At 33.1% G+C, this 20,876-nt stretch overlaps 1 long non-coding RNA gene across 1 annotated transcript in view; it reads right to left on the bottom strand.

The window, feature by feature from the left end:
- The window catches only part of LOC136838294 (uncharacterized), a 252,169-nt gene that overhangs the window by 132,929 nt on the left and 98,364 nt on the right, over positions 1 to 20,876 (bottom strand). The window contains exon 2 of the long non-coding RNA XR_010852925.1: positions 14,374 to 14,428. This is a non-coding gene — a long non-coding RNA (uncharacterized lncRNA). The remainder of the gene's footprint in view (positions 1 to 14,373; positions 14,429 to 20,876) is intronic.

Genomic DNA, 20,876 nt, shown 5'->3' with positions numbered 1-20,876 from the left:
CGGTAATAACTAATTACATAGGCAAATCATCTTTTACATAAAGTTTAATGGTCACATTTTCAGTACTATATTTTGTTGATGAATAGACAAAAATGGATACCTGTTTTTGACTGTATAAAAGTAACTATTTACTAGGTTGTAGATTTTGCCATCTTTTGACATCATAGAAAATATAAAAAAAATAGCAATTCTCCTTGAATTTTAATACTTTAATAAAGTGTTATATTTCTATTTATTTATTTATCAACTTGTTAATTAATTTTCTTTTTTAATAAGTGATCCCTTCTCTTTCTATTTCCCTTTAACTCCCGTTACTTCTTTCTAATGAACACCATATTCTTTGGAAGATTGAATTTCAAGTCAATGGCCCCTATAGGCTTGTTCCATATGAATAGGGTTCATGTTCTGAATAATAATGATAGTAAGGAAAAAATATGGAACGATATTAAATCCATAATGATAAAGGGTTTCTTTTTCTCTGGCCATTTGAATTTTTGAACAAAACAAAAAACAAACATCTTGTTATAAATATATATATATATATATATATATATATATATATATATATATATATACATATATATATATATATATATATGTGTGTGTGTGTGTGTGTGTGTGTGTGTGTACATACATACCACAACCAGACTACGGGTGTAATATGCGTCTATAAGCTGCAGTATCTCTTCTAAAAAAACGCACTGCAACAAGATAATTTTCTCTCTGACGGTGACGAAAATAAACAGAAATTGAAACAATTGTTCCTAATAACAGCATGTGGACGCATGAAACTTTTAATGACTATTTTATATGCTTGTTTGGCTTTACACACACACATACATAAATATATATAAATATATATATACATATATATATATATATATATATATATATATATATATATATATATATATATATATATATATAAATATATATATATATACATACATATATTGGTGTGAAATCGAGGCTATTCCTCAGCAAAATAGCAAGAAGGCACTAAAGCAGACAGCTTGGTACATGGTTTTCCTTTATTCAGGGCGGCCTACGTTTCGAGATCCTTGTCTCATCCTCAAGGCTAAAAATACAAAGTAAAATATACAAATACAGCAAGAAGATTTAGGATATATGTACAAATAAAATATGATAAAGTAAAACATCAGTAAAAAAGGGTAAACCTAAAATAAAATTGTTAAAAAAAAAAAAAAAAAAGAGAGAAAGAAATAGAAAATTTTTAACTAACAGACCTTATTCCTCGAAGTTCAGTTGCTGTATGAAAAACAATAAACATAAGGTGGGGTGTGGTTTAAGCTATATACAGGGGTGTGGACGAGGAATGATTGTTCAAAGAGGGAACAAGCTTTTTGATCGCTAACGATTCAAGAATAGGGAGGTGGTGTTCGTGTTGACTAGTTAGTATAATCTTAAAATCATTATAGTTTATTTTACTTTTGCATAGTTTTATGTGGTTTCTAATATTGGATGTTTCGGGATTAGACAACTTGCACCCAGTGCGAAAGCTAACGCCAATATGTGCGTCACATCTGACCTTAAGCAGTCGGCGTGTGTTTCCCACGTATGTCTGACAATGGCATTGACAGCAAGTAAATAAATAAACAACACCGGACTGCATTAAAGGGGCAGTTTTTCTTTGTGACGAAACATACCGCCAATAGTTCTTGGGTTCTTAAATATGAGCTTCACGTCAACTGCAGGAAAATAATTCGTTAAAATCCTTTTTAGATTGGGTAGGAAAGAGGTGTCATGCGTGAACGGAAAACTTATATAATATGTTAATTTATGTGCCAAGTGTGTGGTAGCAGGAGGGTGAAAGGACTTATCCAATGCTTTCTTAACATACTTTAAAAATAAATTGGATGGATAGCAGTTGGATTTAAAATAATCATAAAGAAAACCTATTTCCTTGTGAAAAAGATGCCAGTCGGATGTAAGTGTTATGGCCCTGTGGAGGAGAGTGGACAGGGAATTCAATTTAAAATTATAAAAGCACGAACTGTAAAAATTCTGCCCAAGACCAGTAAAGGTTTTCTTGCGGAACACACCAGTATGAAATCTCTTTTTCTTCACGGATGACGATGGTGTCTAAAAGGATAATTGGTTATTATTTTCTAATTCATAAGTAAATTTAATGTTATTATGTAGCGAATTAGCATACTGCAAAAACTGGTCACAGTGGTGACGTTCTTTAAAAGGACAAAAAGTGTCGTCAACATAACGGCGATAAAATAACGGCTTGAAAACAGAGGACAGCTGTCCAGCAGCTCTCTCTCCTGAATTTGTGCATAAAAATATCAGCAAAAATGCAGCAATGGATTACCCATTCCTACACCTTCCACTTGCATGTAAACTTCATCATTAAACACAAAGGCCGTGTCCCTCAAACCGCCAACTCAATAGCTCTTTAAAATCTAAGCGGTTAAAACCGTGGTACACATTGTCCTGATCATTAAAAATAGTATCCAAAATATAATCGATTGTTTCCTCCACTGGTATATTAGTGAATAGTGACTCTATATCAAAACTGGCCATGACCAAATCGGAATCTTGACATAAAATATTATTTTTAAATTCTAAGGAACTGTTAACAGTAAATTCATTTTTGAAAGAGTTTTCCAAAGAGGGACTATGTATTTTTGCAATTTTGTAGTTGGGTGTAGTATATGAAGAAAGAATTGGCCTCATAGGTATATTCTCTTTATGTATCTTGGGAGGCCATACATGATACCATAAGATGATCCAGTGACAAAAGCTCATCATAAGTAGTTTGAGTAATAACCTGTTTATTTTTAAAGATCTCAGAAAACTTAGTTAATTTTGTCCTCTTTCTTAAAAATAAGTTTAAAGTCTTTGTTACAAATTTTTTGAAATTTAGAATCATCGGTGAGTATATTCTGCATTTTTGGAGATAATCAACTTTATTCAAAATAACTGTACCATTACCTTTATCTGGTTTGGAAAATATTAAGTTATTATTTTTCTCAATTTCTGAAGGGTATTTAGATCATCTTTGTTAAAGAAAGGGCCCATCTAGTTTTCTGTTTGTGGTAATTAGTATGTGCAGAAAGCAGACAGTTCAGTTTGGAATTTTGATAGGTTAGCGTTTAAAGGCAAGTTCTTCAGTTTGGTAAAAAGTACTTCAAAGGGCAAATAGTACTCATAGTAAGAGGGTTTGTAGTTGGGTAAACAGAAAATCCAGCCCAAAAGATAAAAAGAAATTCTTCTTTCTTAGTTAAGTTATAGTCAGAGAAGTTGAAAACCACCTTGTTCCCTTTACCAGAAAAATTCGGTTTGAAGACACCTAGTTTCTTAAGTTTGTTGTTGTGGGTGTTTTGTATCTTTTCAATATAGCCATTTAAATCTTTAGATAACAACCAGTTAAAAATGATTAAATCAATAAGTGTGAGTCGGTTATGGATATCATTATACAAAAGTTGTAGATACAACAATGACATGTTTAGAAATAAGCTTTTCTTTTTACAGATTTCAATAGACAATAATGCAGACGTGGAATCATGATAGAATTTAGTATTATATAACGAACGTCTATATAATTTAAATTTAACAAAATCAAATGGCTGTGACCTGATTGAGCTGGCAATAATTGCAAGAATTCGAGGTCGAGTTTTGCTTTCCACCACTTCTTCAAAGTAATTTCCAATTTACGACAAGTCAGTAGTAGAGGGCTTCGTATCTGCTTGGATCAGGTCAATAAAATGCAAAATACCACTGGACCTGAGGCGGACGAGGTGAAGAGCAAAAAATAAACATCCAGGAAAATTCATGGTAGAAATATCAAAACAGATGTTTCGTGAGGCAGATGAAGTCCAGAATAAGCTGGTGGACCAGGCGGGACGTAAAATTTCAAGAATCCACATAACAGCAGGAAGAACACATTGGTGTGAAATCAGGCTATTCCTCAGCAAAATAGCAAGAAGGCACTTGGAGCAGACAGCTTGGTACATGGTTTCCTTTATTCAGGGCGGCCTACGTTTCAAGATCCTTGTCTCATCCTCAAGGCTAAAAATACAAAGTAAAATATACAAATACAGCAAGAAGATTTTAGGATATATGTACAAATAAAATATGATAAAGTAAAACATCAGTAAAAAGGGTTAAACCTAAAATAAAATTGTTAAAAAAAAAAAAAAAAAAAATCAAAAAGAAATAGAAAATTTTTAACTAACAGACCTTATTCCTCGAAGTTCAGTTGCTGTATGAAAAACAATAAACATAAGGTGGGGTGTGGTTTAAGCTATATACAGGGGCGTGGACGAGGAATGATTGTTCAAAGAGGAACAAGCTTTTTGATCGCTAACGATTCAAGAATAGGGAGGTGGTGTTCGTGTTGACTAGTTAGTATAATCTTAAAATCATTATAGTTTATTTTACTTTTGCATAGTTTTATGTGGTTTCTAATATTGGATGTTTCGGGATTAGACAACTTGCACCCAGTGCGAAAGCTAACGCCAATATAACATCTGACCTTAAGCAGTCGGCGTGTTTTCCCACGTATGTCTGACAATTAAAATTGACAGCAAGTAAATAAATAAACAACACCGGACTGCATTAAAGGGCAGTTTTTCTTTGACGAAAACATACCGCCAATAGTTCTTGGGTTCTTAAATATGAGCTTCACGTCAACTGCAGGAAAATAATTCGTTAAAATCCTTTTAGATTGGGTAGGAAAGAGGTGTCATGCGTGAACGGAAAACTTATATAATATGTTAATTTATGTGCCAAGTGTGTGGTAGTTTGAAAGGACTTATCAATGCTCTCTTAACATACATTTAAAAAATAAATTGGATGGATAACAGTTGGATTTAAAATAATCATAAAAAAACCTATTTCCTTGTGAAAAGATGCCAATCGGATGTAAGTGTTATGGCCCTTGGAGGAGAGTGGACAGGGAATTCAATTTAAAATTATAAAAGCACGAACTGTAAAAATTCTGCCCAAGACCAGTAAAGGTTTTCTTGCACGAACACACCAGTATGAAATCTCTTTTCTTCACGGATGACGATGGTGTCTAAAAAGGATAATTATTATTATTTTCTAATTCATAAGTAAATTTTATGTTATTATGTAGCGAATTAGCATACTGCAAAAAACTGGTCACAGTGGTGACGTTCTTTAAAAAGGACAAAAGTGTCGTCAACATAACGGCGATAAAATAACTGGCTTGAAAACAGAGGGACAGCTGTCCAGCAGCTCTCTCTCGAATTTAGTGCATAAAAATATCAGCAAAAATGCAAGCAATGGATTACCCATTCCTACACCTTCCACTTGCATAAAAAAACTTCATCATTAAACACAAAGGCCGTGTCCTGCACCGCCAACTCCAATAGCTCTTTAAAATCTAAGCGGTTAAAACCGTGGTACACATTGTCTGATCATTAAAAATAGTATCAAAATATAATCGATTGTTTCCTCCACTGGTATATTAGTGAATAGTGACTCTATATCAAAACTGGCTGCATGACCAAATCGAATCTTGACATAAAATATTATTTTTAAATTCTAAGGAACTGTTAACAGTAAATTCATTTTTGAAAGAGTTTTCCAAGAGAGGGACTATGTATTTTGCAATTTTGTAGTTGGGTGTAGTATATGAAGAAAGGATTGGCCTCATAGGTATATTCTCTTTATGTATCTTGGGAGGCCATACATGATACCATAAGATGATCCAGTGACGAAAAGCTCATCATAAGTAGTTTGAGTAATAACCTGTTTATTTAATGCAGTCCGGTGTTGTTTATTTATTTACTTGCTGTCAATGCCATTTGTCAGACATTTTCTGAAACACACGCCGACTGCTATGTTTCAATGTGACGCACATATTGGCGTTAGCTTTCGCACTGGGTGCAAGTTGTCTAATCCTGAAACATCCAATATTAGAAACCACATAAAACTATGCAAAAGTAAAATAAACTATAATGATTTTAAGATTATACTAACTAGTCAACACGAACACCACCTCTCTATTCTTGAATCGTTAGCGATCAAAAAGCTTGTTCCCTCTTTGAACAATCATTCCTCGTCCACGCCCCTGTATATAGCAAACCACACCCACCTTATGTTTATTGTTTTCATACAGCAACTGAACTTCGAGGAATAAGGTCTGTTAGTTAAAAATTTTCTATTTCTTTCTCTCTTTTTTTTTTTTTAACAATTTTATTTTAGGTTTTACCCTTTTTTACCGATGTTTTTACTTTATCATATTTTATTTGTACATATATCCTAAATCTTCTTGCTGTATTTGTATATTTTACTTTTGTATTTTTAGCCTTGAGGATGAGACAAGGATCTCAAAAACGTTAGGCCGCCCTGAATAAAGGAAAACCATGTACCAAGCTGTCTGCTTTAGTGCCTTCTTGCTATTTTGCTGAGAATAGCCTCGATTTCACACCAATGTGTTCTTCCTGCTGTTATGTGGATTCTTGAAATTTTACGTCCCGCCTGGTCCACCAGCTTATTCTGGACTTCATCTGCCTCACGAAACATCTCCTTGACTTTCTACCATGTTTTCCTGGATGTTCGCCTTGTCTTCCTCGTCCGCCTCAGGTCCAGTGGTATTTTGCATTTCCGCGACCTGATCCAGCGCAGATACGACCGCCCTCTACTACTGACTTGTCGTAAATTGAAATTACTTTGAAGAAGTGGTGGAAAGCAAAACTCGACCTCCTGAATTCTTGCAATATTGCCAGCTCAAATCAGGTCACACCTAACTTTGTTAAATTTAAATTATATAGACGTTCGTTATATAATACTAAATTCTATCATGATTCCACGTCTGCATTATTGTCTATTGAAAATCTGTACCAAAGAAAAGCTTATTTCTAAACATGTCAAACCTCTACAACTTTTGTATAATGATATCCATAACCGACTCACACTTATTGATTTAATCATTTTTAACTGGTTGTTATCTAAAGATTTAAATGGCTATATTGAAAAGGTCAAAAACACCCACAACAACAAACTTAAGAAACTAGGTGTCTTCAAACCGAATTTTTCTGGTAAAGGGAACAAGGTGGTTTTCAACTTCTCTGACTATAACTTAACTAAGAAAGAAAATTTCTTTTATCTTTTGGGCTGGATTTCTGTTGCCCAACTACAAACCCTTTACTATGAGTACTATTTGCCCTTTGAAGTACTTTTTACCAAACTGAAGAACTTGCCTTTAAACGCTAACTATCAAAATTTAGAAACTGAACTGTATCTGCTTTCGCACATACTAATTACACAAACAGAAAACTAGATGGGCCTTTTATTTAACAAAGATGATCTAAATAGGTCTTCAGAAATTGAGAAAAAATGTTCTAATATTTTCCAAACCAGATAAAGGTAATGGTACAGTTATTTTTGAATAAAGTTGATTATCTCCAAAAATGCAGAATATACTCACCGATGATTCTAAATTTCAAAAATTGGTAATAAAGACTTTAAACTTATTTTTAAGAAAGAGGACAAAATTAACCGTTTTTCTGAGATCTTTAAAAATAAACAGGTTATTACTCAAACTACTTATGATGAGCTTTTCGTCACTGGATCATCTTATGGTATCATGTATGGCCTCCCAAGATACATAAAGAGAATATACCTATGAGGCTAATCCTTTCTTCATATACTACACCCAACTACAAAATTGCAAAATACATAGTCCTCTCTTGGAAAACTCTTTCAAAAATGAATTTACTGTTAACAGTTCCTTAGAATTTAAAAATAATATTTTATGTCAAGATTCCGATTTGGTCATGGCCAGTTTTGATATAGAGTCACTATTCACTAATATACCAGTGGAGGAAACAATCGATTATATTTTGGATACTATTTTGGTGATCAGGACAATGTGTACCACGGTTTTAACCACTTAGATTTTAAAGAGCTATTGGAGTTGGCGGTGCAGGACACGGCCTTTGTGTTTAATGATGAAGTTTACATGCAAGTGGAAGGTGTAGAATGGGTAATCCATTAAGCTGCATTTTTGCTGATATTTTTATGCACAAATTCGAGAGAGAGCTGCTGGACAGCTGTCCTCTGTTTTCAAGAATTTATTTTATCGCCGTTATGTTGACGACACTTTTGTCCTTTTAAAGAACGTCACCACTGTGACCAGTTTTTTACTAATTCGCTACATAATAACATAAAATTTACTTATGAATTAGAAAATAATAACCAATTATCCTTTTAGACACCATCGTCATCCGTGAAGAAAAGAGATTTCATACTGGTGTGTTCCGCAAGAAAACCTTTACTGGTCTTGGGCAGAATTTTTACAGTTCGTGCTTTTATAATTTTAAATTGAATTCTGTCCACTCTCCTCCACAGGGCCATAACACTTACATCCGACTGGCATCTTTTTCACAAGGAAATAGGTTTTCTTTATGATTATTTTAAATCCAACTGCTATCCATCCAATTTATTTTTAAAGCATGTTAAGAGAGCATTGGATAAGTCCTTTCACCCTCCTGCTACCACACACTTGGCACATAAATTAACATATTATATAAGTTTTCCGTTCACGCATGACACCTCTTTCCTACCCAATCTAAAAAGGATTTTAACGAATTATTTTCCTGCAGTTGACGTGAAGCTCATATTTAAGAACCCAAGAACTATTGGCGGTATGTTTCGTGACAAAGAAAAACTGCCCCCTTTAATGCAGTCCGGTGTTGTTTATTTATTTACTTGCTGTCAATGCCATTGTCAGACATACGTGGGAAACACACGCCGACTGCTTAAGGTCAGATGTGACGCACATATTGGCGTTAGCTTTCGCACTGGGTGCAAGTTGTCTAATCCCAGAAACATCCAATATTAGAAACCACATAAAACTATGCAAAAGTAAAAATAAACTATAATGATTTTAAGATTATACTAACTAGTCAACACGAACACCACCTCCTATTCTTGAATCGTTAGCGATCAAAAAGCTTGTTCCCTCTTTGAACAATCATTCCTCGTCCACGCCCCTGTATATAGCTTAAAAAACCACACCACCTTATGTTTATTGTTTTTCATACAGCAACTGAACTTCGAGGAATAAGGTCTGTTAGTTAAAAATTTTCTATTTCTTTCTCTCTTTTTTTTTTTTTAACAATTTTATTTTAGGTTTACCCTTTTTACTGATGTTTTACTTTATCATATTTTATTTGTACATATATCCTAAATCTTCTTGCTGTATTTGTATATTTTACTTTGTATTTTTAGCCTTGAGGATGAGACAAGGATCTCAAACGTAGGCCGCCCTGAATAAAGGAAAACCATGTACCAAGCTGTCTGCTTTAGTGCCTTCTTGCTACATACATATATATATATATATATATATATATATATATATATATATATATATATATATATATATATATATATATAAAACAGCAGGGTCCATAAAATACATCATAAAAGCCAAGGTTTAATCAAGAAACGTTTCACATTGCTCAGTGCATCTTCAATCTGTAAATTAACGCAAACTCATTAAAATATCACAAATCACAATAAAATTACAGTAAACTTCAATTCACTGATTACAAAAACGAAAATAAAACTTGAGCGTTAACTTTACTTTAAAAAGAACCTCAAGAATTGTATATAGTAAGAGTTAGACCCAGTGCTTAACAGCTTGTTAGAGGGGAGGAGGAAGAGATAATGACCAGGACCGAAAACCTACCCAAGAGTTCAGTTATGCTAGATACAGAGGGCCAGCAGTCACGCTGGAGTTTAAAGACGGAACCAGTCGTTTAATGTAGTTACTGAGGCTTGTGCCACCAATAATAGAAAAGTGGTTTTTATCGGCTTTTATATGATGTGTTTTACTGACCTTCCTGTTTGCTGATATAATACCTCATCTGGAACCTATGTATATATGTATATATATATATATATATATATATATATATATATATATATATATATATATATATATATATATATATATATATATATATATATATATTCAAGGTTGGTGAGGTAGTTACTGAGGCTTGTACCACCAATAATAAAAAGTGTTTTTATCGGTTTTTATATGATGTGTTTTACTGACCTTCCTGTTTACTGATATAATACCTCATCTGGAACCTATATATATATATATATATATATATATATATATATATATATATATATATATATATATATATATATATACATATATATATATATATATGTGTGTGTGTGTGTGTGTGTGTGTGTGTAAAGCCAGTCAAGCATATGAAATATCCATTTAGAGTGTCTTGCGTTCACACGTTGTTATTAGGAACAGTTATTTCAATTTCTGTTTATTTTCGTCACCGTCAGAGAGAAAACTATTTCGTTGCAGCGAATTTTGTTGGAGCAGAGATACTGCAGCTTATAGACGCATATTACACCCATAGTCTGGTTGTGGTGCAAAAAAAAAAAAGTGATGTGTAAATACGCTTTGATGTTTTTTGTCAAAATATATCTCTACCGGAATAATCGGATCAAATAAAAATCTTTTTATATGTATTTCGAGGAAAAATTACTCGAGTATCATATATAAAAATCTGTTATTGTACTTGGATATTTCCATATTTCATCGAACATGTGGAAATGAGTGCCATAGTTTCAAGAAGCAGATTTGTTCGTGACTATGAGGAGTTCTGTAATTCATTAAGAAAGTAACAATAATGGGATTCTCTATATTTGATCATTTATTACCCTAATGATTTGTTAAATTCCAACGAGGAACTGTGGGTATTTCTGTTTGAAGCGTTTCATTACGTTATTACGATTTCAACAACGTGCATTCATAAGTTAATGGTGATTTAAAATTGAGACACTGGGGCATAGTTTTGTGTGCAGACAGGAAGAAGTGTTTAATTAAATGTTACATATTCACCAGTTTTTTACTGATTGTGCCCCTTGTCGGTAGTTGACTCTGATGTCGCGGTATTTACGGATTGTTGAAAATTGAAGGGAATGTATAGAAAAATATTAAAAATTCAGATTTACGATGAACAGAGAAACTTCAGGTTATCGGTCGTAAATATCTGTTATTTCCGGCCATTAATCCCGTGGAGCCCCCTTCCCCACCGGTCGCCCATCCAAAGAAAAAAAGAAGAAAAAAATAAATAATAATAATAATAATAATAATAATAATAATAATAATAATAATAATAATAATAATAATAATAATAATAATAATAATAATAATAAAAAATAATAATAATAATAATAATAATAATAATAATAATAATAATAATAATAATAATAATAATAATAATAATAAAATAGCACGGCGCAACCGGATATGCAGGACTACACCTCAAAAAAACGTTTGTTAATTTCGTAATTAATGCTAATCCTGGTTTTGCTGGTGTAGCAGTCAGTAAATAGGAATATTTTTAATCTCTTTTGAATAGGAACACATTTCCATCGGTTGATTTGGTCATTCCCACAGATTGGTGCCTAATATCACTCCTAAATCTCTTTGGCAAATTCAACACATTCATTATAGTACCTGAAGCCTGAGATTATCTTTTTTCTTGCAATGAGTCATTCATTCTTGTCATTTGATTTCAATTGTTTCATTTTCATCCATTCTTAATATCACCAGTGACATCACCAAATATCTCCTCCCTATTTGCTTAATGCCAAGTAAAATTAATAATGTTCACCGAACCAAGTCTCAACCGTGTCAAAACAAACTATTTCATCAAGATAATCTTGATTTACAATCTTATTACCGAAGGAATGAAGATATAAAAAACTCCATTTTATTGTTAACCATCAAAATCTAAAACCGTGGTTAGTATCATTTCTAATCGTTTAGGCTCTTTTTCTAATGTTTTGCATCTCTTATTCTCTGTATGATTCAAAGCAGACTTGTGAAGTTTCTTGTAAATTATCCCTTTTTTAATCATAAATTTACAATCCCCAGTCATATGATTTATCGCACTTTTCCGAGGTATGGTTCATCACATCTCTCCCTCAGCAAGGCACCTGAGTTCTGTGTGTTTGTAGACTTGACATTAAAAACAAATAGTGGCAAAATATCTATCTTTTACATTTTATGTCCCCCCCCCCTAATTTTATGCTATCCTGAATCATATGAACGAAATCTCTCTCAAGTGCATTAGGTTTTAAGACGTATTTTTCCAAGAGCTGACGTCGAAAATACTCTAAATATTGCACTAAATATTCTCGACATTCTGCAAGTATTCACTTCTTGCAGTCAGGATACCTATGATATCTTCCTTCGACTTTACATACAATACATTAGAAAAAATGATTTTGTTGTGAGCTTCTTCACATTTTTTTTATAAGTACGTTGTCAACATTACCTATATTATCATCTCAGCCCCTTTCTTTATCACCAGTCATAACGATTTTCTTCTCAATAAATCTGGTGTCAACTACTTTAAATCCTGCCAAAGCCCCAGTTACGTCTCTTTTTTTCAGTACTTTGCTCATTGCTCATTATCTGCAGACGATTAGGTCCTTCTAACACTATCCTTCGCCTCGGTCACATCAGCATACGACGAATTCTGTGTCAGCGTTAGAGACTTCCCCGAGCTCACTGGTAAACTTTTTTTCCACTTCTTTCACTTTTACAGCTACGTGGTAAACTATCCGCCCTAATGTATGCATTCAATTCCTCTCCAAAAATTACACCGTTAACTCATTTTCCCAAAATTAGTTGGTCATGAAAAACTAGGGGAGAAAATAATGACTTGCATACCTGATTCCAATTAAAGGTAAGTATAGATGGTGAATGCAGACGAAAATAACACAGATTTGAAATTGCAACGATGAATTGTTCAGGCAGTACATGTGGCATAAGATTATTTTATAAAAAAATAAAATCACGGGGTAAAAATCGTACAATAAGAAATCCACGAGATAACAACCTAGGATTATCAAAAGCTTAGGTTACAGTAAAAACTAGAGTTTTTGATGAATAAGAAAAATGTTTGTAGCAATCTAAATGACATTGTAAATGATGAATGTAGTTTATTCTTCGTTGGATAACTTGCGTGGTTTGTTGGTTAACATTAGTAAAACTTAATTAATAACGTATATGGAAGTTAGTGTCTGTGAAACTATACTGACCTCAGAATCACTCAGGATTTTGCTTAACTTATTGTACAAAATCTAGTAAATGGTGTGATAAATGAACCTTGTCTTTTGTCAACACGTACCTTTGTTATCCTTGGAACGGGTGAGGAAGACATGGCATCAGCGAGCTGGCAAACCAGAATCTAACTCATGCTGTTTCTATGAAACTTTCGGACGCAGTATCGAAATGATTCCTGCACCTTATGTCATGACTGACTTCAAGTGAAACACAACTAAGGCCTCCCCGTTTTAAATGTACTAGGCTGAGTCAATGGAGACCAATGGTACATTTTCACGAACACGTCGTGTTCCCACAACGACACGGAGAGACAAAAACAACAAATAAATGCGGTACACCAGGTTCCATAGATAACAATCCTGCCAGGAGGTGGATTTCGAGGAGAACCGATATGGAGACTAACAGCCTGGACAATGATCCATCAGGGACTGCAATAACTCAGAAATGACTCGTAGGTCCAGTCAACAATACAAAACCTACAAATACTGTCTAGGTGTCGAGGAGAGGGAAGTGGAATGTTACAACTATGAGGAATTCAGTCGCCATTAATTTATCGTTCAAAACGAAGGACATCAAAAACATTCATTCTCCTACAAACTAACAAGAATATTCGGAACTGGCCATGCCTCTGGAATACATAGTATGTCAACATTCTTATAAAATATCCTTAGCTGAGCAACATCTAAACATGGTGAAAGATATCAAGCACTGATGTGGTTAATTCATAGACTTATTCTTTACCCTATTCCTTTTTATTCAAACCATCGTTGGCTTTGCCTTCTTTGCCGATCTCCTAATTAGCGTACGGTGACCAAAGTATACCTTAATATGCTAACTGTTACAAAACTCATGCAATTCATATCATTTTGTAACAATTAGCCCAAAAAGGTATTTTGGGTTGCTGTACGATAATTACTAGATCGGTAAAGAAAGCAAAGCGAATGATGATATGAATGAAATGAATAGAGTAAAGAATAGGTCTATGAATTAACCGCATCAATGCCAGATATCTTTTATGATGTTTACATATTTCTAAGATAATACTATATGGGAATATTGACATACTATGTAGTTCCGAGTATTCTTGGTAGATTATTGGCAGATCAAGGTTTTGGTATCTTTCGTAATGAAAGTGGTAGAGGTTCTAAGCCTGATTTTTATGTTGACAATGATCAGAAAAATTAACAGCTAAAAACAAACCTACCTTGAGTCACAAACTACAAGATATAAGAGTTAAATTCAATTATATACATTACCATCTGTCATAGTTGGAGCGTTGTATCTTCACCAGTATACTTTCGTTGACGTTATCTGTCGAAAAATAAAGACAATTGTTGTTAGGTTGACTTGAATGAAGCTCGATTATTGTCTCAGTCGAAATTCATGAAAATTGTAAATAATTCATATTTAATTCCAATAATGTGCAGACCTACGCTCTTCTCTAAAACAACTCTTCTGGCGCTTTAATAGCAGAGAGTAAAGTTTTACTATAAGATGTTGAGACCTGTTATATTCAAGATCATGAATTAATTGATATCTGTCATTTGTGAAATGTCCCAACCAAAATGAAAAAGTGAAACGTGTACTTCGCAATTTAAAGAATTAGAGATTGGGAAAAAATCTTTTGCATCAGTTTTATTTTTATATAACATAGGTGATTTAGATGAGATTTTTAAAACCGACCATGTATACTTTTATGTCTTGCTTGGACATAGGAGAAATGATCCAACCCCATCTCACCTCCCGGCGCCATAGGATGACATAACAAATCAAATTAGTTTACGGAACAAAGGAAAATTATATATGTTAACCGAATATGATGAAATTACCAACTTTAAATTCATGCTATCAGGGATAAAGGTAAAATCACGCCTTCGATGTGACAGAGCAAACTACAGAGAAATATAATCGTAAACTCTAAATATAAGAGTAAATAATTCAGTAACTTCTCCAGAAATTTTCTATTGGCTTTTAGTGAATGTCTGTCGTTGTACTTCGCATTACGTGCGGTCTCTGATAGAGTGCGAACTCAAATCAGCACCTTTTCTTGCCATAACCAGTAGATGTGGAAGCTTATTAAACTATTATAGGTCTGAAAAAAAGGAAATTCTTGTAGGGCTCATGGCATATCAGGTAGAGTCTTAAAAGATTTTTTCTCTTTAATAGCATTTTACTCACGGTCGCTCTAAAGGCCTATTGGGTTACAAGCATTGCTCTTGTGTTTGCCTTCTACTGAAGTAAGGTGGTAACGAAAGTGAAGATTGTTGCTATTGCTGTATTTAGAAGGAAAGAATCTTAAATACCAAATACATTTTAGTAAGGTGCTTTTTTATTTGATCATACTGACACTAGTACATACCCTATTACATAAATGTGAATATATTTGAGGTTATAAAATAGGAAAGAGCGAAAGCTAATCGAGTGATTTAAAGTTCTTTGAGCTCTTTCATGAGAAAAAAATCCGGCAATTTCTGGTATGAAATACGAAAGCCAAGACAAGGCCCTCTACTGTCCGAGAAAATAAACAATACGCAAGAATCCGGTGGGATATGTTACTCTTAGGGTCCCATAGATGGCAACAGCCTGCGCTTTTGCTTACTTGAGTAATTCCATTGTAACCTATGGGAGAAGGTGTTTAGATATGTGCATAAACTGACATTGCCCCTTGGCAAGTATGTTTACAATAAGTCTTGAAGGAATGACTGGATTAAATTTGCAAATGACGCACAAATGAAAATCATTTACTGTTAATATAAAAAAAAATTACTCTTCATGATGACTAAGTTTTTTGTCTTTCGTAATAATGCTCTTCCCCGTCTGATGTATGTATTGGATAATTCTCTAACTCTCAACAAATGTCCATGGTGCGTATTCAAAGAGGCAAATGGAAACTCAAGAACCTTAACTATCATGCACGGGAAATTGTAAAAACCTTTTCAGTTATCGGAGGAACTTGCAGTATCACAAAGATGAGCAGTTTACAAAAAAAAAAATCCTGCTAATGTAGCGATGTTATTGGAAAATTGGAATGGTTTAAAGCGAATAAACAAATGCAGTTTTACGATCTAATGTTTGTTTAATATATTTCGGATAGGGTGGTATTCAAGTCACGAGTTGGTCATTCAGTCCCCAGAACTAGAACAAAACTTGCTTGTAAGCTATTTTATCAGAGGTACGGCGCAATGGAATAAATTACCTGAAATAGAAAAACAAGAAAATAGTACGATAGCATACACAAGTAAACTCAAAGAGATAAATAAAAAAGGCTATTATCTACCTCTGTCTATCAACATCAATATTTTTTCAGTAGATTATGCCTGTTACACCCATAGAAAAATTCATCTCCATACGATGAGGATGGCGGTATTTGTCGTAGGTTTCCAATTCTAAGAAATATAGGAAATCTATTCTAAACTCTAAAATAAGTTTGTCGTATGTTTTAAGATACACATTTTGGAAACATTTTCGAAATAATTGAGTTTCTGTAAAGACTAAAAGTGCCACCGTATAGTCTTCAGCAGATGCCACTAAACTAAGGCAAAATTGGTAGTTAGTTGTAGCAAGTAGAACAGGTTCCAATCTTGGAACTGCAGATGGTAGTTGCAAAAGGCAAAATTATTTGTAATACCCTGATTATTTTGCTGAAGAAAGGAATCTGGTTCCTCCACACCTCGGTATGCCGATGTTAAAGCATCTATTTAGATAACTCTAGTGTCAACAACAATGAAACGTGATTCATTACCGCATGACAAAAACTCCTTTGGACTTCTAGTATGAGAAAGAACTTCTGATTACTACGAGTGAATGGCTATCAAAATTATTTGTTAGCTCATTAAAACACAGGTTTCTCTAGAGGAGAATAGAATAAACTCACTACGGAACTGTTGCTATAAAGCCATTTGTGAAAATTAAAAACACTTTGTCATAACTCGTTAGTTGACTGAACAAGTATTGCCTGTTAAAGTGTCAAAAATAAAAGCCCTAATTTTGTTCTGGGTTATTCGTAAATTAACAGGACAAAAGTGAATGTACCATTTAAAGATCATCATTCTGTCGAAGCTCCATAACAAATGCCTCTTCTAAACAAACAAAACTGTATAGTCAGAGAATTAAAATCGCCGTCCAGTGCTCTCGTAAGCAGTCTGAGATAATCTGAAGCGTTCCATATTGATACAGATTTTTTCCTAGTTCAGAATGCCAACATGTTCACAAAGCCATGCTTTTCCCTTTTTTCAGCGTGAATTCAGGGCAAAGCGAACTTGTTTTTTTTTTAATCCTTTGTCGTCAACATCAGAGTCTGCGAGACCGTTTGATCCTCTGATGTTATCGAACACACTCGCTACTAACACATCAAATACCAAACGCTGTTTTCAACTCAAAACTTTTCTCATACTTCAGCTGGCTTTTGATGACGACCTCGGGAGCTTCAAAAAATAACCCAAAGATGAATCTAACTTATGTTCGAACAAATACACCGCATGCACCAGTACTCTGTGATACATGCTTGCGAGTAGAAAGGATGAGTCACTGCATAAGTCTAAAGAAAAGCAAATTATTTTGTTAATCATAAATTACTATATATGAGCCTTTCATAATTAGTGAAATTTAAACAAAGTCTGTGTAAATCTGGTTTTTATTCCAGTTTTCGAGGCTATAGCACAAAAAATGTAATATTTAATTCCTTACTTTTGGATGGCTTTGTTGGGGCTGAATTTACTTATTTTTTAAAGTGTTTTATTAGTATAGGCCATGTTGTCCTTAAATTTGCTCGTACTCATTTCCCTTCTGACTGACTGTAAAAATCATTTAGATTTTTTTATTTTTTCAGTGGTATATAATTGATCCGTAACCTTACAACTCCATTTCATTAAAACGACATAAAGGTTCATTATTCATACACTAGAGGACATAGGCATATCTTTGGGGTTTCATTGTCACACTGATGAGTATGTCCTATTTTTTTCCTCTAAAGTTCTTATAATTAGAAATATGTCTACAGCCGACTTCTTTTTAGAGTTCTGCTACAGGTTTCTGCTACCAATGTACTGAGCATGCGTAAGGTAAAGTAGATTACTAATGGATAAAGTAGGGTCCGATAGGGAGATGGCTTTACATGGTTGAGGAGGAAGAAGGGAAAATTAACAAGTTTTAAAGATAAGTAAAAAGGAACAGTGAAAGAAGGTTTCAATATGATGTCAGGTAAATTGTTGATGACTGCTCTGAAATTCAGTGTTGCAAAGAATATTGATTTCATAATTCATTGTCGATTAAACTAATATTTCGAACTAAAGGGCCTCCTTTGCTATCACTTATGCTTTCATTTAAATGACAGCATGGGATGCCAGCTCTACAATTCTACTAATCTTTTGATTCTATCTAGTGTACAAGGGAGCATACTCATACTTTTTAATCTACCAGATTTAGTTTTAGCAAATGTGTCTTTCTTTGATTACGCCACACACCCATGAGTTTATTGAGTAATTTAGTAAATCTTGATATATATATATATATATATATATATATATATATATATATATATATATATATATATATATATATATATATATATATATATATACATACATATATATACGTATATATATATATTTATATATATATATATATATATATATATATATATTATATATATATATATATAATATATATATATATATGTATATATATATACAGTGCATACATATGTATGTATGTATGTATGTATGTATGTATGTACTGATCTTTGTGCGTCTACCTTATTCGTGTAAAAAGTGGTACTTATGTTTTCTGCCCTCTCTAGCAGAAAGGAAGTATAACATTCTTCCGGGGAGAAAAGAATTTCACTGGGGTGTGCCGCTATGGCACTTAGCTCCTGTGAAGCTCAGTTTACAGTTTCAAGAATGACATTCTTTTGATCTGTCACTGTGTGAAGTGCTCAGGTAACGGAAGTTAGAGATTCCCTTGACTGCAAAATTGTGGAACATCTACCGTACAGTATTACTGATAATAAACTTTAATCATTTTAATACTCAGTGCAATACAACTTTATAGCTGCGTTTTACACAGATACACAGACACAAACATTGAAACATATATACAGTATATATATATATATATATATATATATATATATATATATATATATATATATATATATATATATACAGTATATATATATATATAATATTATTTATATATATATATATATATATATATATATATATATATATATATATATATATATATATATATATATATATATATACATATACATATATATAATTCTCATTCAAATGAGAATGAGGTATTTCACTTCCATTTTTCATACCAAATATTTCGTATATATCTGTATTCATCAGGTATGTAATGATTTTTAGTTTCTTGTAAATGTTTCGCAAACATTCGATGGGTCATTAAATGTGTATTAAGGAAGATTTTATGGATAAAAATTGTAATTGGCCATTGAAAGTTGAGTAGGTGGGGTATTTAGGGATTTAAAACAATGGGAGATTTCAAACTTGTTCGTTACAGGTGATTATAAATGATATGAAGATAATGACCATCGGAGAGTCAATACCCATTCACGCGATGTTCTGGGCATATTGACCTTTTGAATAATTTACTGTTTGTTAAACGAAAAGAATGCACGCTTACTTTTATAAGCATATTTGCTTTTCGATTTTCAGATTCCCAGAAAAATATGAACTCTCGTCATGTAGCTTTTTTTTTTTAATTCATTAAGAGGTTACTTAACTGACGTTCCGTTCCACCTGATGCAGTTTTTATTCTCTTTGCATAATCTATGCGAACCATTAAGGAAACTTATAGGAAAAAACACAAAAAAATAATCGATTCTGAGAACCATATCCTCTTGACTGATTTGGTAACGATCGCCATAAGATTAAAATGAATTGTTCTTCGGCGTATAGTAAATTTAAACTTAATCAATGTTACTTAATTATACGAGCGTATGATGATTTCTTATGAATACAAGATAATTAATGGATGATGAACATGGTTTACTGTTATATATAACTGAAATAAGATTGTCATTACAATTAAAACTGCTGGTATTAAAATTTTATATAAAAAAAATTAAGTTGTTAAATTGGCCGCAGTAGATTTAAAGTTTATTTCGAACCTTCCGCTAATGAGTAAGGATCCCTTAACAGGATTTTCTATTGAAATTAATCAATATCCATCAAAATTTAGCAGTCTCACTTGAACAATAGCCAGAATCACGTAACTTCTCCAGTAGTAACAAAATGTTATCCAATAGTCTTACAGTTCAACGTATCTGTAGCACATCTCTCTCATATGTGAGAATATTTACGTATTCACATACTATGTCCATCACCTGTTAAAAAGCTACCCATAGCTACTTGGAAATTAAGCCCCTTTTCACGAGGAATCGGTTGACAAGCATCACAATTTGGAAATTTGGACGGGCAACATTTTAATTCAGTAATTAGAAGACTATTTCTCATTCGTGAATCCTTGAAATGAGGACCACGAGAGAAAACGTTCACCAGTTGACATAAAAAAAAAAAAAAAACAGGTAAAAAATATGCTAAAGTTTCTTCGAAGCAATCGAGTTTTCTGTACAACGTATAATCAAGGCCACCGAAAATAGATCTATCTTTCGGTGGTCTTGGTATGATACTGTATGAGCCGCGGCCCAAGAATCTTTAAACACGGCCCGGTGGTGGAATGTCGTATACCGTTGCCAGATGCACGATTATGACTAACTTTATAACCTTAA

The sequence above is a fragment of the Macrobrachium rosenbergii genome, chromosome 4, assembly GCF_040412425.1.
Source record: "Macrobrachium rosenbergii isolate ZJJX-2024 chromosome 4, ASM4041242v1, whole genome shotgun sequence".
Lineage (NCBI taxonomy): Eukaryota > Metazoa > Arthropoda > Malacostraca > Decapoda > Palaemonidae > Macrobrachium > Macrobrachium rosenbergii.
Note: the sequence above shows the minus strand (reverse complement) of the source record. Positions and strands in the feature narration are given on the sequence as shown.